This window comes from Rhinopithecus bieti, unplaced genomic scaffold (genome assembly GCF_001698545.2).
Source record: "Rhinopithecus bieti isolate Rb0 unplaced genomic scaffold, ASM169854v2 scaffold_10347, whole genome shotgun sequence".
Classification (NCBI taxonomy): Eukaryota; Metazoa; Chordata; class Mammalia; order Primates; family Cercopithecidae; genus Rhinopithecus; species Rhinopithecus bieti.
The window spans coordinates 997,234-1,015,247 of record NW_016806836.1 but is presented as its reverse complement, the minus strand read 5'-3'; the positions used below and the strand labels follow the sequence as shown (position 1 = coordinate 1,015,247).

At 41.5% G+C, this 18,014-nt stretch overlaps 1 pseudogene; it reads right to left on the bottom strand.

The window, feature by feature from the left end:
* LOC108533399 (60S ribosomal protein L13-like) overlaps positions 1 to 18,014 on the bottom strand; it is a 38,161-nt pseudogene that overhangs the window by 8,927 nt on the left and 11,220 nt on the right.

The following is an 18,014-nucleotide window of genomic DNA, read 5'->3' as shown; positions in this document are numbered from 1 at the left end:
GGGGTTTCACCGTATTAGCCAGGATGGTCTCGATCTCCTGACCTCGTGATCCGCCCGTCTCGGCCTCCCAAAGTGCTGGGATTACAGGCTTGAGCCACCGCGCCCGGCCCAAAGTGTCTTTTGAATTACTTACAAGGGGAGGGTTAGGGAAGGCTTATCAATACCCAGATTCTTGGGCTCTACCTCAGATCTATTGACTCAGTGTCTGGAACTGAGACTGAGGACTCTGTGCTGTAGTAAGTTCCCCAGGTGACTTTTATGCACTACAAAATTTGAGAGCTCCTGCACAGGACTTTATGGGCTTCAAGAGCAGGACCACATCTTACTGATCTGTTGGATGCTCCTAAATTGCTCTGTAGTACTTCACTCCATGCCTTACACATGGAAGGTACTCAATATGCATGTTGACATGCATGTGATATTCACACTAATGCATAGGATTGTTTATCCTCCCTACTTCAAAAGGCATCTCTTATGCTAATCTTTACCTCATCAGCAGGTCTTAAAGTTTAGGTGGTTGTAGTTCACATTCAAGTTAATTAGGACTCCTCTGGTTTCTTATTATAGGAATACAACTCAATGACTTAAACAAAACAAAGAAAATGTGTTGACCCATGCAACTGAAAGTCCAATGATTGTACCAGCCTGGGTCACAGCTGAATCCAGGGCACCAACACAACTTCACTAGTACCATCTCTCGCCATCTCTAAGCTCTACTTTCCTTTAGGTTGGCTTTATTGTCAGGCAGGCATTTTCCCACTTTGAGATAAACACTGTTGTCAACAGTTCTGAGCTCATACGGTTCTCACAAGTGTGTTCTCAAAGTAAATAAAGCAACACATCCTGGGCAGCTCTACCCAAAGCCCCAGAAAGGACTCCTATTGGCCTGGCTTTGGTCATGTGTCTATTCTTCAACCAATCACTATAACCAGGGAGATAACTTGCTCTGATTAGACATCCGGAGTCGTGTGGTCAGCCCTGAGGTAGGAGAGGCAGGGCCATGAAATCCACAGCCTCTATGGATAAGGAAGGAAGGATTGCCAAGCACACAAAGCAACAGATGACTTCTACCACAATCTTCAACATAATGGATGTGAACTCCTGTTCGTGCCTTTCAACAGAGAAACTTTAGAACCATGTTTGTGAAATGGACCCTTTTTTTTCCTTCAGGGAGGTTAGAGCAAATTCCATAAAGCCAGTCGTTCCCAATCTTGGCTGTAAATCAAAATCCCCTTGGCTTGCTTCCTAAAAATACAGATGCCTGGACCCGTCCTCAGTCCTAAAGAGGCAGAATCTGAGAGATTGTGACTAGGGAGGGTATACAAAATTTTAGGTGTAGAATGGTAATAATTTTGCCCAGTCAGCATATATGCCCCCTTTCCATTTCCCACTTTTCCTTCTGAAACTCGTTTCACCAGGTTTCAATTCATGTGGTTGGGGATAATCCTATCCCCTACCAAGAATGAGCGCATAACCCAGACCTGATTGATCAGAGAATTTGATCCCTCTGTCCATAGCGACTGGTTCAGGGATGGGCATTCAGTGCAACCTGCGCCACTGAGACCGAGGCCCAGCATTTTATTGGAAATTTTGGGAAAGAGAAGTCCTCTTTTTTGTTGGAAGCACTAGCCATGAGGGTAATACGAGCCTACAGCAGCCCAGGGGCCACCACATGGCAAAGGGCCCCCCAAGAGTAAAGCTCAGTAGGCAAAGTAGAGCACAAGGAAAGAGATGATTCTAGAGATTCTTGAGGAAGAAGCCCAAGAATGGGCCAACAGACAGAAGACCCAGAAAGTAGACAGGACCACAGAGAAAGCAAGCCAGAGGCCTGAAAACATCCTCCCACAGCCTGGCCCTCCTCTGGCCTTGCAGTTAGTTAGGAGACCCTCTAACCGCCCTTGAGAGAAAAGTCAGTTTGAGTTGTGTTTTTCTGTTCCTTACAAAGGAGGTGAGGCTTCCTAAGTCTTTCATGTGGTTGAACATGTTCCAAAGTTTATTCATTCATTCAACAACATTTAATTGAGTGTCTACTATGTGCTCAGCACTATCCTACACACTGGGGATACAGCAATAAACAAAACACACAAACTCCCTGTCCTCATGGAAATTATAGCTAAGAGGGTTGACAGGTAATCCATAACACCTATTTGCATGCATACATAATACATCAGGAGTTAAAAATAATATGTCAGGTGGAGAGAATTAAAGCAAGGAAGGAGGATAGAGAGTGGAATGCCTGGGTTGTGGGTGGGATAAAAACAGTCATCAGGGAAGGATTCACTGAGAAGGTGACATTGAGCTGAGACCCAAGGAAGTGAAAAAGTGAGCAAAACAGATAGGGGTGCATGGAGGAGGTTCCAGGCTGAGGAGACAGCCAGTGCAAAGGTTCAGATGTGAGGACATTTTCAAGGAAGGGTCAGGAAGCCATTGTGGCCCAGGGAAAGTGAGTGAGGGGGAGAGTGGGATATGAACAAAGTCAGAGGCATCACGGGGTCCAGATTGTGGGGAGCCTTGGGGAAATTTGTCAGGACGTTGGCCTTCCCCTCAAGGGAAATGAGAGCCATGGCCAGATTCTGAGTAGAAGAGGGACATGGAATTGGACCTTGGACAAGTCACTTCAGCTCTGTGAGCCTCATTTACCTCATCTATGAAATAGGGGTGAATCCCAGTAGGCAAACACCACAGTAATAATTGCTGCAGGCAAGATCCACCCATGGATGCTAAGATTAGTGGGTGAAAGTTTGTGGAAAAGCAGGATATTCATGAAGTCTTAGAGTATCACCTCCAAGATACTATTAATTACAAAAGACAACCAAGTAACTTTACATGAGAGACACACAGTAGATGCCAACTTAACCAAGTGATCAAGGTTAACACTACCAGTAATAAGAAATATTGGCATCACGTAGCCCTTGATGTGATTTCCTGAGGATACAATATCACTTCTTGCCAAAAATGCTCAACCAGAATCTAATCATGAGAAAACATCAGGCTAGCCCAAATTGCAAGACATTCTACAAGATAACTGACTGCTACTTATCACAAGAGTCAAGGTCATTAAAAACCAAGAAGGCAGAGAAGTTGTCACAGACTAGGGGACACTAAGGCACAAAACATCTCAACACAAAGTGAAATCCTGGATTGGATTATGGTGCAGAAAAAGGACATGAGTGGAAAAGCTGATGAAATGTGAATAATGTCTGTAGTTTAGTTAATAGTATTGCACCAATGTTAATTTTCTTGGATTATATATGTTTGTGCCATGGTTATATAAGTTGTTAAGATTGGGGAAGCTGAGTGAAGGGTAAATAAGAAAGCTCTGTTCTATTCCTGCAACTTTTCTGAAAGTCTGAAATTATTCCAAAATACAAAATTAAAAATTGGGCTGAATACCAGTTCTTACTGTGCAAGGATGGTGTGCGGATTAAGCATCCTTCAAGCCCGCAGTGCAGTGCTGAATAAGCACTCTGTAAACAATAGCAAGCATTGCTGTGAGCTTCATAGCAAGCATTGCTGCAAGCTTCTTTACATCTGTTATCAAACACTTACTCATGGAGCATCCACACACTCACCGCTGCCCGGTGGCTTTCTCTGTCTCTTGCCCTCGTCAGTGAGCTCTCTATTTGGGACTGAATAAACAGGATTCTGCAAATCAGTCCTGAAAACAAGAGTTTAAACAACAGTAAACTGTACTACTCTGATTACAAAACAGAAACCAGAGTGCTCTTGAGTGCTGAATGGAACAGACTCACAACCCCACCCCTCTACCCCCGGAAGCAGATGGCAGAATTTATTTGAAAAGGTCTTCGAGGAAAATGAAGAAGGCATCTATTCTTGGATTGACCAGCCAAAGCGTCGATGTCAAAGGTGCCATTTTTGGTTTTATCCAGGATCTCATTCTCCCCTAAATCAATGGTCTGCAAACTTCTGATCAGGCACACATATGAGGAAAATATTTTGAGACAATTCCTCTAATGTTTATGCATTTACTTGCTAATTATATACATTTACCATGATATTAACCTGTCATATAGGTGGTAAAGCATATAAAAGGACAGCTGTAAAGAGGAAGTGATAGAGAAGAAATAAGTGATACTTTGAAAAAATGTACTCAGTGATGTAAAAGATGTCCTTACTCTCACTTAAGGATTATTGCTGTTTGGATACCGAATATCTTTATTATTTTAAAATTCTTGGTTTATTTTATATGGTTTGAAGTTGTGCAGTATGGTTTATATCAATACTTGATTTTATGATTGTCATAAATGAAAACTAACCTCATAGAGATACATCTTCCAACTGGATGAAGGGTATCACTTGCTATACCTATTTTAAAATGCTTTTCATCCTCCAATTCCATATACCAATTTTGCAAAGGTTTTGTTGAAATTTGTCTAGTTACTTTTATCTTCCCTGAGGTTAAGCTGTTGTTGAAAACTAAATAAAAGTGTTGAATTTTTGCACTTTTAGCAGGAGTTTAAAATTCACTGAAATGCTGGGTTGAGATAATTTTAAGTTATATTAGAATATTTGGTTTCCAGGACTTTAAAGTGTTTGCATATTGAAGCATTTATATAGGGAACTTACATATTTTTGAATAATGTAAATATGTCAACAATAATTCCTTAACAAGAACATTTCCAAACATCTGTTTTTAAAATGTTTTCTCTAGGCTGGGAGCTGTGGCTCATGCCTGCAGTCCCAGCTCTTTGGGAGGTCGAGGTAGGCAGATCGCCTGAGATTAGAAGTTCGAGATCAGCCTGGCCAACATGGTGAAACCCTGTCTCTACTAAAAATACAAAAATTAGCTGGGTGTGGTGGTGCACACCTGTAATCCCATCTACTTGGGAGGCTGAGGCAGGAGAATCACTTGAACCCGGAAGGTGGAGGTTACAGTGAGCTGAGATCATGCCATTGCATTCCAGCCTGGGTGACAAGAGCAAAACTCTGTCTCAAAAAAAAAAAAAAAAAAAACAACAAAGAAAGAAAGAAAGAAAGAAAGAAAGAAAGAAAGGTAGGTTATCTCTATAGCCCAAGTTTCTTTTAAAAAGCAATCATGTTCTCTCGTTTTTAAAAGTGTCACCTTTACTTTGAAGGCCCTGAGTAAGTGTGTGGCTGACCAACCATTTGCACTTAGAGGAACATTAATGGCGCCTTCTTCCTGACCTGTGCATTATTCTTGCCACTTCCTCCCAAGGAATCTCTTTGGCCACTTGTCCATTTCCATTTGGAAAGGGTTGGTTCTATTCAATGTAGCATGGCCACAAAGTTGTCATCTGGTCCTCCCTGGCTGTGCCCTCTCCATGGGGTCGGAGTCAACAAGGCTAAGGGATTGTGCATATCCACAGCCCACATCCAATCTCCCAGACCATGCACCCTAAGATCCTGGAATTTTCTCCCAGAGCTGTGTGAGCCTCTTCCCCAGGGCTATTCTCTGTCCTCCCAAGAACAGATTACAACCCCCACGTACACACCCTGCAATCCAAGGAGAGGCCAAAGGGTGGTGAGAAGGCTTGGACATAAGCTGGCAAGTACAAACACTTTTGCACAAGACCTTCATGGTGCAGGATGGAGCTGGAGGTGGAATAAAAAAGGGAAGTGGGCTATGGGCCAAATTCTAAAGAATTCTGAGTCTGAGCCTGGCTCACCAGGTCACTACGAAGCCATGTTTGCAAAAGGAGAAGACTAGCACATGTTTTATTGAATATTTTGATATTTAGTTATACGGTAAGTGGACCTTTTGTACTCCTGCCCTGGGTCCTGCAAATTGATTGGGACAGGCTTGTCACCTGCTGTTGTCTTTCAATTGCCTCCTCTCTGTGGACAGCCACCTCTGAAGGTCATTTGATGAACCTCTTCTTATCTCATGCAAGTGTCCAGCAAGCTCTCATTTGAACTCTTCTTGCAAGTTCCCTAGGCAGTTCCTACCTTGCAATAAGATGGTGCACCAGGATTTATGCTCTCCCAGGGAGAGGCCATGGTGCTGACTGATCCAGCGAATGCTCAGTTGGGTGTGAATCTGAAAGTTCAGAGCTACCAATAGGAGATGATTTGCTCTGGGGAACTGGGAAAGGGAAAAGTTCTCAGCTCCTTCCAAAATCTAAACACCCATTTCAAGGGCTGCTCTGCTGACTTCTGCCTGCCAATGTGAAAGGTATTCCAAAAATGTGGAGGGGAAATGAAAAGCTGTCCTTAGAATGGAGAAGGTAGACCTGTCATTTCTAAGAAGCATCGGTTAACTGATGTAACTTCAGCGCATCACAGAAGTCAATGAATGAGGTCAAATATTTTGTTTCCAACTTCTCACCATTGGAAAACTCCAGCAACTCCTTCCGGATGTCTCAAACACCTTGAAAGCCCCAAGACTTATGACACACAATCAGAGGGGGCACCACTGCCAACTGGAATAGTAAATATTAGTAAAGTTTAATGTCTTTTGTATTATTTTAGATTAAAATCATACTCAGAAATAAAAGTGCTTATGCTGTCTTCTTCACTGTCAAAGGATAATCTGACTTACTCTACCTTGGCAATATGCCCCTAAATTATGAATTCCAGTTAGGGGTAGCTAAAAAGACTCGGAAAAGACTTTCTGCTAAAACAGATGCCAGGCAATCAAGATTTCTCCAGGAAAAGAGTAAAAGTTAATAGTACATGTTGGTCACAGAGTTGAAAAGAAATTTAGAGAATTTCAACTTCTGATAATAAATGTGGAGAAATAGAGGTAGGGTCACAGAAGAAAGAGGAATTGCTTAGAAGTCAGGAGACTGAGGGCCAGCTTCCGTTCATTCCCTTCCTAATTGTGTGATTGCCTCAGTTTCCCCATTTGTAAAATCAGAGGGTTAGACTTGATTCTCTCCAAGTTGAAAACTCAGATATGCATCAAATTTAGGGCTGCACACTCAAATTCTTATCAGGGATAGGGAGTAAAGATAAATGAGTGACAGGGGTCAGGTGTGAGACAATAAGGAGAGGTGGAGACTGGGGTGAACTAGAGATATGGCCCCTACTCAGCTGCAGCCAGCTGATGCCATTTAGGCAGAAATATAAGCCTAGTGTCGTAGTCTTGACAGTTTCTTCCACATTTTTTAGAAGTCAGGAATCCAGATGTTATATAAGATTTCCATATTATTAATGATGGCACTTATTTTTTAAAAATCATTTTTGAAACACTATGCTAGACAAACAAAATCTCCCACGAAACCAGTTCATGACCCATTGCTTCAGAAGACTTCAACGCATTCACTACATTTCAACTTCATTGGCAACAATTGCTGGAAAGTTCTTCATTTTGCCCTGCCCTCACACCTTTACGTTTATTTCTGCCAAAGATGTTTATTTGCCTGGGAAGTGGTTCCCTAACAGAAACATTTGTTTTAACTGTTGTGGCAAATCATCCATTTGCTGGGAGAGGTGGAAAAGAAGAGCTAAGCCTTTTTTTTCCCCCACAAACATTTCTTTAGGCCAGCTTATGAAAGCCTTTGCAGATTGGTTTGTTTCTCTCTGTAACAGGGCCCAGTATTGTCTTGGGATGGGAAGATGCCCATCTTTGTGGATGGGGTACAAATTTCCATCCCAGCACTGCAAATCCAGCATCTGATGAGGAGCCCTGGGTAATCACAGTGGAAGTTCCACTCAACCCTAACACTCAGCAGCCATGTGAAGACCCATAACTTCTCTTCCTTTCTCTCACCCATCTCCGTTAGCTGGGCCTGCGTCTTGGTTGACATTGCCATATTTATGAAAGAATATCAGGTTAATTCCTTTCCTCTTTGCTTCACATGATTTCATGCAAATAATCGCTGCCTACATGCACATTTCAAAAGGGACCCTTTTTAAAATCTGATCCTTCAAACTTAACTTTGCCCTCCAAGCATTCCAGACTCACCCAGGGCCTCGATTTTTAATATATTTGCACAGAAAATTATGGAAAAAATGGAATCTAAACAATGGACTTGATTTTTAAAAATAATCAGGCAGGAATTAATGTTTCAAAATAATTGTCTAGAGGTGATTCAATTTCACATGCTCTTTAAATATGTATTTTTCAGTGCACTATGGCTTGAAGGGACGATTTAAAATTAGTGTATATAGCAGCCTGTGAATCATAAAAACTCTTACAGCTAAGTTTTTCATTTCTTTTCTGCAAAACTTCATTTCAAAAGTGAAATTCTACCTTCCTGGTAAATCTTCTTTCCTCCCCTGCCAAAATAATTTTATCAATACAAAAATAAAGGATTGGCTTTTAATAAGTACAACTTAGAGATTTTGTGGCAAGCAGCATTCAAAGATGCTGGTGTTGGCCAGGCGTGTAGCTCATACCTGTAATCCCGACACTTTGGGAGGCTGAGGTAGGAGGATCGCTTGAGCCCAAGAATTCAAGATCAGCCTGGGCAACATAGTGAGATCCCATCTCTACAAAAAACTTTTAAAATTAGCTGGATGTGCTGGTGTGCCCCTGTAGTCCCAGCTACTCAGGAGGGTGAGGTGGAAGACAGGAGGCTGAGGTGGGAGGATCTCTTGAGCCCAGGAGGCAGAGACTGCAGTGAGCCACAATCACACCACTGCCCTACAGACTGGGTGACAAAGCAACACCTTGTCTCAAAACAACAAAAACAAAAACAAAAGATGTTAATATTAATGCCCTGGATAATTTCTTCTTCTCAAGTGTAGGTGACACGTCTGCCTTGCTTCTGGCCAATAGAATTTGGCAACGACAATAGAATGTCACACCTATGAGTGTGTGTATATATACAATATAAAACACTATATATGTGATTTTTAAAATATTTTAGGGACAAGGTCTCACTATGTTGCCCAGGTTGGACTCCAACTCCTGGGCTCAAGCAGTCCTCCCACCTCAGCCTCTTGGGACTACAGTTGCCAGGCTTTTTAATATATAACCTTACGTGTGTGTGTGTATATATATATATATATATGAAATAATCTTGCACTAGAGTAAGAGAGAGATTCTGGCCTTGAAAAAGCAAACAGCCATGTTGTGAGTTGCTTACAGGGAGGACCACGTGGCATTGGCAGGTGGCATCCAGGATCTGACGGTAGCCTCCAGCTGACAGCCATGAAGAAGCGGGGCCCTCAGTCATATAACCACCTTTTGTACCTGCAGATTGGTAAACAGGAAAAGGTGAAACAAGGAAACAAAGTGCGCCAGCAAAACCTAAATGAACTTCGAAATGGTTTCTTTCCTAGAGAATGCAGCCTGGCCATACCCCGATTGCATTCTGGTGAGACCCTGAGCAGAAGGACCCAGTTAAGCCATGCCTGTGCTCCTGACCCATGACAACTGTGAGATACTAAATGTGTGTTGTTTTAAGCTACTTAGTTTGTCGTGATTTGCTACACCACAACAGAAAACTAACACAAAATTTATTTGAAAGGACTATTGCAAAATTTACCAAATTATAGAATTTTAAGAGAGAGAGACTTTTTAGCTCAACCCTTTTGTTTTACATGTGAACAACTGAGAATCAGAAATGGAAATAGTCACAGAGCAAGTTAGTGACAAAGCCAGGAACAAGTTTCTTTTGGCCCTGTCTCTAATGTCAAGCTTCTTCCCCGTAAGGAACCACTGGTATTGACTTTTTCTCTTTTTCTCTCTCTTTCTCCATATATATAGATCACTCTCTGTCTCCTTTTCATATGAATACATTTATAAATATATACATTTAAAATATAATATGTGTAAATATATACATATATTATTATTGGTTGAATCTTCCCATTAAAAAAAGGTTGAACAATTTACATATCTCACAATACTTGGCTAGCAAATCCATTTCCTCACAGTTTCACACAAATTTGGTTACTATTCACCTTTTCCTGTTTACCAATCTGCAGGTACAAAAGGATATTTTGGTGTGTTTCATTTTAGCCATTCCTAATTTTTAATCAGGTTGAACATTTTGCTTAATGTTTATTGGCCAATTCTATTTCATGGTTTATTAACTGCATGTTCATACTCTTTGTTCACTGTTATACTGGCTTGTTTTCCCTATTGATTTGTAAGAATTCTTGATAAATGTGTCCTGAGTTATTAGTAGTTTATGTGGAGGTAGGTATGGTGGCTTACACCTGTAGTCTCAGCACTTTGGGAGGCTGAGGTGGGAGGATCGTTTGAGGCCAGGAGTGGGAGGCTGCAGTGAGCTATGATCCTGCCCCTGCACTCTAGCCTGGACAATAGATTGACACCCCAATGTTAAAAAAAAAAAAAAAAAAAAAACTAATAAAGAAACAGTTTAGCTGTTTAAATTTAGCAACTGTTTCTTCTAAGTTGTTCCTTGTCTTTTTTTTTTTTTTTAGAGGTAGGATTCACTTGGATATGCAGGCTAGGGTGCAGTGGTGCAATCACAACCATAGCTCACTGCATCCTTGATTTCCTGGGCTCGAGCCATCCTCTTACCTCAGCCTCCCAAGTAGCTGAGACTACTGGTGCAGCACCACACCCGGCTAATTTTTGTATTTTTGGTAGAGACAGGGCTTCATCATGTTGCCCAGGCTGGTCTCGAACTCCTGGACTAGAGCAATGCACCCACCTCCGCCTCCCAAAGTGCTGGGATTACAGCATGAGCCACTGCACCTGGTCTCCCTTGTCTTTTACTTTGCTTTCTGAGATTTTTTTTTTGCTATGCAAAGAGTTTTAAGCCTTTTGTAGTCACACTTATCAATCTCTTTCATTATGGATTTGGATTTTTTGGTTGCCTGTTTCCTTTCAGTTGTTGCTGCTTGATCTTGCTCAGAGGAGGCCTCCCCACCCTCGTGTTACAGAAATAGTTCCATGCTTTCTCCTAGTGTCTTTAGTTCTTCTTTCCTTTTTAAAATGTGTACTTTTTATTTCACATGGAGTTTGTTTTCATGACTGAGGTGGGGAAGAATTAACCTTTCCCAGGATAGCCAATTGTTCCAACAGCATTGAATAATCCACGCCTTCCCCAACTAAGCAAAACAGATGTGCACAAATACGTGCATACTCCTAAACTCATATTCTAGTACATTGCTTTATTTGTCTGTCTTTTTTTTTCTCAAGATGGAGTCTCGCTCTGTCACCCAGGCCGGAGTGCAGTGGCACAATCTTGGCTCACTGCAACCTCTGCCTTCTGGGTTCAAGCGATTCTCCTGCCCCAGCCTCCCGAGTAACTGGGACTACAGGTGTGTGCCACCATTCCCGGCTAATTTTTGTATCTTTAGTAGAGATGGGGTTTCGCCGTGTTGGCCAGGCTGGTCTCCAACTCTTAACCTCAGGTGATCCACCCGCCTCAGCCTTCCAAAGTGCTGCAATTACAGGTGCGAGCCACTGTGCCTGGCCTATTTATCTCTTTATGCCAACACTTTTCCATTTTAATTATCATAGCTCCCCTATCTGTCTTGATATCTGATCAGGTAATTCGTTATTCGTTTTTAAAATGTCCTTGGCAGATATTTCCTGTTTCTGATGAATTATAGAATCAGCTTGTCACCCTTGAAAAATCATGTGGGGTTCTTCCTCTGCCATTTTTTCCCTTTTCCTCTTTGCCTTTCTTCTTTTCTCTTCCATTCCTGATCAATTCAAAGCAAAAGCCATTCAAAAAATGATAGGTACCCATGGTGGGGCAGTGTCCAACACAGAAAACCTGACCCCCCAGGCGGGAGGTGGCTTCCCCACAGGAGAAGCAGGAGTGGAGCCTGGCAGGGGAGCCAGAGTCCTAGGGAGTGAGGAGGGTGACTTTGCGGGGATGTTACCCTGCACAGGGTGGGTGCCCATTGCCTGAGAGTGAGGAGGTGGGTATGCCTGCTGGAGGGTGGCAGCTCCTGGACAAGGTGCCAGAACCCCCGCAGGGTGAGGTCAGCTTCTGAATGGAGGATGGATTGGATTGCAAACAGGGGGAATGAGCAAATCAGTAAATATCTCAAGGATCCAGCTTTCTCACTTTTGGAAAAAGCAGTACTAATTATGTAAAGGGAGAAAACAGAGTGGACCCCGAAACGTTGGATTGGTATTGAACTATCGGTCTGAGCCAGGGCTGATATCATGGATGTGTGATCGGTGCATTTGCATGAGGCCCCGTGCCGGGTTATACACTTGGGTGTTTATGCTGCACCCTCACTGTCTTGAAATTCTTAATAACTTAATCTTTGAATTTGTACTTCGTAAGTCAAGTGTAATGGGACAATGGAGCATGCACACTGACTTGGAGCCTCAGCTCAGCAGCGGTCCCATGTCCCACCATCTCCCTGCCTCCCCAGGATCAGGGTCTCAGCCACCTTTTTCAATTCCCATGGTTCCTCAGACCCCTCCCAGCCTCCTTGTTCCCCTCCCCACCCAGCAACCACTGCCATCTTCTGCCTTCAGTGCCTACAGAGAGCACGTCTATACCATCCCCACCCACAATCCAGATACTTAGCCATGTCCTGGCTCAGAGGTTGCAACATCCCTGAGGTTGCCCACCTGCTGTGGGTTAGAGGAGTGGGTCTAGGGGAAGAGTGGATGCCTTGCTTAATTTTCTTGCCCCAGCAGGGGCACAGCACGTCAGTCTGGGGACTGGGAGCAGAGACTGCAGCTGGTAGGCTGCACTTGCTCTGAGTCCCAGTGTAGGGTCCCTGGGCACCTGTGAGTGTCTGCCTTTACCCCAGGAGTATCCTCATGCAAGATGCGAAGTAGCAAATAAAAGCCACTATGACAAATCCAGAGAGACCGTGGAAGAAGGGAAGAGCTTGTATTTTAGTACCTTTATCGGCTCTTCGTTCCTGCTTTTTGAACAGGATCCCCCATATTTTCATTTTGCACTGGACCCTGAAAATTATGTGCCAGTCCTGGTATAAACTCATGATTTTCAATATATTTAAACTGATTCAGAAATAAATATTGATGTAAGTGTATGCATGTGTACATGTGTCTGTACATCTGCATGCATCTAGCTCTGTCCATGGAGAGATCCTGAGAGCAGCTGCACAGTAGGAACAACAAACACACTTAGCACCCAGACCTTGGCTTCTAAAAATTATTTTATTTATTTATTTATTTATTTATTTATTTATTTATTTAGACAAGGTTTCACTCTATCACTTAGGCTGGAGTGCAGTGGTGCAAACACGGCTCACTGCAGCCCCAATCTCCTGGACTCAAGCAATCCTCCTGCCTCAGCTTCCCATGTAGCTGGGATTACAGGTGTGCACCATCACACCCAGCTAATTAGTTTATTTTTTGTAAAGATGGAGTCTTGTTTTGTTGCCTAGGCTGGTCTCGAACTCCTGGGCTCAAGTGATCTTCTCACCTTGGCCTCCCAAAGTGCTGGGATTACAGGCATGAGCCGCCACACCTGGCCAGTTTCTAAAACTTATTTTCTGCTAAAAAGAACTGGAGATTTTTGGAGAAATGGCTAATTCTAGATCTGGCGCCAGACGAGTAGAAGATAAACTTGAGTACCTGTTCAGCCAAAAAAGAAGGAAGTACTCAAAGAATGATGGGGACATGTCAAGAGGACACGGAAGCCAGCAGGAAGAGGCTCCCACTGGCCACACAAAACACTTCTTAATTACAAACGAAGAAAGAGGAACCTGATAGTGGAGAAGCCTGGCAGACACCACCTTAACTCGGATCAGAGTTAATGTCACCATTAAGGGAACAAATCGAAAACGTGCTATGAAGAACACACCATTACTTCAATGGTCTTCTTGCCAAAGACGTATAACTTGAATCTAGTCGTGAGAGAATGTCAGATTAATCTAAATGAGGCGCATTCTGCAAAATAACTGGTATATCAACAATATATCATATGATATATAATACTGTATAGTATACACATGTATACTATACTAATATAATATTATACTATGAAATAATGTAATAGCATAGTATTTAATAGTATAATAGTATAGTATTATATAGTATAATATAGTATATACTATATAATACTATACTAGTGTATAACAGTATAGCAGTATATTATATAATATAGTATTATATGCACTATATATTGAATATATGTTTTCTTTTGAATATATGTTTTATATGCATATATGTTTTCTTTTCTAAAATATAAATTTTCCAGAACTTTTAATGTACAAGTTATTTCAAATAATCCTCTGAGATTTTTTTCTTTTTTTAGAGATAAGGTCTGGCTCTGTTGCCCAGATTGTAGTACAGTAGGCTCAAGTGATCATCCCTCCTCGGCCTCCCAAGTAGCTGGTACTACACACAGGCAACACGATACTTGGCTAATTGTTTTTATCAGTTTTTGGAGAGGCAGGGTCTTGCTATGTTCCCCAGGCTGGTCTCAAACTCCTGGGCTCAAGTGATCCTCCCAACTTGGTCTCCCAAAGTGTTGGGATTACAGGGATGAACCACTGCCCCCAACCTAGTCTTCTGAATATGGGATCGAGTTTCAACATGAGTTTTGGAGGGGACAAACATTCAAACCAGAGCGATATAAAAGCCACTTTTTAAAGATGTCCTTCTGTCACAGTGGCCAAACTGACACCTTCGTTAATTCAGTCACCGAATGCTGAAAGAGAATTCTAGGTAAAGGAAGAAATCATTCCAATTCGGGAGATCATAAAAAGATTATTTTGTTTGATCTTCCCAATAATCTTGTAAGAAGGTAAGTTTGCATGTTGGTGTTTAACTGCCATTAATATTGTAGGTTGCTAAAAAATGCTTACGGTACAGCTGTGTTTCCCCTTTTGGGATCTGTCTACACTGTTGGAGAGGGCAGGCCAAGGGATTCAGTTCTGCTGAAGGAACCAGGGAAAAATGCTGTCCAAACCAACTGGGTTTTTGGCAATGAATGCACATTTGTTCACCAGCTGAGCATTTGTTTAGATTCCTCTGTTTTGAAAAATTAAGTGGTTCAGTATTTTAAATTTGCTCCTAAGCCCAGTATAATGAATGACCTTTCGTCTTCTTAGGTCACTGAAAAGAATTTTCTTGTGTTTGTGGCTAATTCCTCACTGGCAGAGGCCCAGACAGGGGACAGGAGGGACGCTTAGGCTGCTTAGGCCAAAAATAAACACAGGAGGAGGGAAGGACCCCGAATGTCCTGTGTTTGTTCATTTTCAATCATCCACACTGTCGTGTATGAGTTTGGGTGGTTTTGTATACAGCATAAGCTATACACACATTCTAGGAAATAATTTTGAATGACTAAAGTTGCAATTTACCAAACCTAGTTTCCCTCTTGAGTTTTAATGTTTCCTTTTCAAATCTGTGGTTCCAATGATAAGAATAGAATAACAAAAATCAGTCACTGTGTTTGAGAATGTCATTGATTCATATTTGGTCTCATTTATAAACTTAGCCTTCAAACGTTTAACATGTAAATGCTTTCAAATATTTTAAACTGCATTTCTAAATTTGATATTCTGGATTTTGTTTTCAAGTACTTCAACTGTCCAACACTTCTGCTTTCTCAGGTAAGTACTTATAAATCTCATAAATCACATTTCTACAAATCTTAAACTCTTAAATGTTCCAGTGGTTACATATTGGCTTAGTGAGATTTCTGTTTTAAAATGGCACATTTAAGCAATGATTTGATTCCATTTTAAATTACGATTAACAAGTTTGACCAACACGTTGTTCTTACAGACCGAAGCCTCCTAAACATAAGGCTCTTAAAGTATGTAAATTATTAAATACAAATGATTCCTTTTTAACAAAAAGAATAGTAATTCAGTGATGCTGAATCTGTCAAATATTTCCATGTTTAGTTCCGAATCTTATCTCTGTTACATATGCTTACTGATAAAATCACTTTCCCATATAGGATATTCCTATAAATAACTTTAAATATTCCTGGAATTTAAAGGTGCTTCCCTCCTGGGAGATTATCATATTTCTGGGTACCTAAGCTTGCTTCCAACTAGACTTTTTAATCTGGGGTTTGTGAATACAATTAAGAGGGTTCGTGAACTTGGACGGAAAAAAAGTATTTCTACTCTCACCAACCTCTAACTGAAATTTGGCATCCTCTTCACATATGAACACAAACAACAAACCACAATTGTGTTAGCAGGACCTGTGACTCTGTCACCCATAGAAATGACAGGTTTTGGTTTGGTTTTGTTTGTTTGTTTTTGAGATGGATTTCTCGCTCTGTCACCCAGGCTGGAGTGCAGGGACGCAATCTCAGCTCGCTGCAAACTCCACCTCCCAGGTTCAAGCGATTCTCCTGCCTCAGCCTCCCAAGTAGCTAGAATCACAGGTGTGTGCCACCATGCCCAGCTAATTTTTTTGTATTTTTTCATAGAGATAGAGTTTTGCCACATTGGCCAGGCTGGTCTCCAACTGCTGACCTCAGGTGATCCACCTGCCTCAGCCTCTCAAAGTGCTGGGATTACAGGTGATTTTTATGTCACATTATGGTTGTTGTATCTCAAAATAACTTTTCTAGGCAGCACTAACTTTAAAATTAGCTTGCTGCTAGATCCTGTTATTTAATGCATTAATGAAGAAACTCATATGACCATATTATAATATTTTCATATTTGTATTGATCATATAATTAAAGTATAATAAACTGGAAATACTTAAAGTGTTAAGTTTTTTATCATTTTTGATATATACACCATGAAACCATCACCACAATCAAGACACTGGACTTTTCTGTCACCCCCACCAGTTTCTCTGTGCCCCTCTGTAATCCATTCGTCCCTCCACTCCCACCCACAGATGATCATTGATTTGCTTTGTGTCACTATACGTTAGTTTACATGTTTAAGAAGTTTACATAAATGGGCCAGGCGCGGTGGTTTACACTTGTAATCCCAGCACTTTGGGAGGCTGAGGTGAGCAGATCTCCTGATGGATGTCAGAAGTTTGAGACCAGCCTGGCCAACATGGTGAAACCTGTCTCTACAAAACATACAAAAATTAGCTGGGTGTGGTGGCACAAGCCCGTAGCCCCTGCTACTGGGGAGGCTGAGGCTGGAGCATCACTGGAACCCAAAAGGCAGAGGCTGCAGTGAACTGAGATCCTGAGATCACGCCACTGTACTCCAGCCTGGGTGACTGAGTGAGACCTTGTCTCAAAAAAAAAAAAAAAAAATTACATAAATGGAATCATGATTCTTTTCTCAGTAGGGAAGGTTCTGCCTTTTTCACTCAACACCATGGTTTTGACATCCATCCGCATTATATGTGTACCAATAGTTCATTCTTTTTTATAATTTGATAGTCATCTATTGCATGGATATACCACAATTTGTTTATTCATTTACCTGCTGATGGACATTTAAGCTGTTTCTAGATTTGGGCTGTTACAAACAAACTTGCTATTAACAATCGTGTACAAGTCAAGTCTTTGTGTGGATTTGTGTTTTCCTTCCTCTTGGGTGTCAAATAGCTGGGTCAGATGGCAGAAGGATGTTTAACTTTTAAAGAAACTGCCAAACTGTTTTGCAAAGTGGTTACGCCATTTGACATTCCCACTAGCAATGAATGAGAGTTCTAGTTACTCTACATCTTGCCAGCACTTGGTCTGGCCAATCTTTTTGTTAGCCAATATATTGAATACATGGTGGTATTTTGTTAGAGTTTAATTTGCATTTCCTTGATTATTAATGTTGAGCATTTCTTTCTGTGCCTGTTGGTCATTTGTATATCTTCTTTTTGAAGTGCTGGTTTGAAATCTTTGCCCATTTTAAAAGTTGAGTTAATAGTCTTCTTAATTGTTGAGTTGTAAAAGTTCCTCATAGATCTGTTATAGATTCCTTACAGATTCAGAAGATACGTCTGATACATCACATGTCTTTGGTACTCAGAACATGTACAATGTATGTATCAGACACATCTTCACATATCTGTTTTAGATTCTGTTAGAAGGATAGATTCCTTATAAAATAGATTCCTTGTATGTGTGTATATAATATGTGTAGGTGTAATCCCAGCTACTCAGGAGGCTGAGGCAGCAGAATCGCTTGAACCCAGGAGCCCAGGAGGCAGAAGTTGCAGTGAGCCGAGATCGCACCACTGCACTCCAGCCTGGGCAAAAGAGCCAGACTCTGTCTCAAAAAAAAAAAAA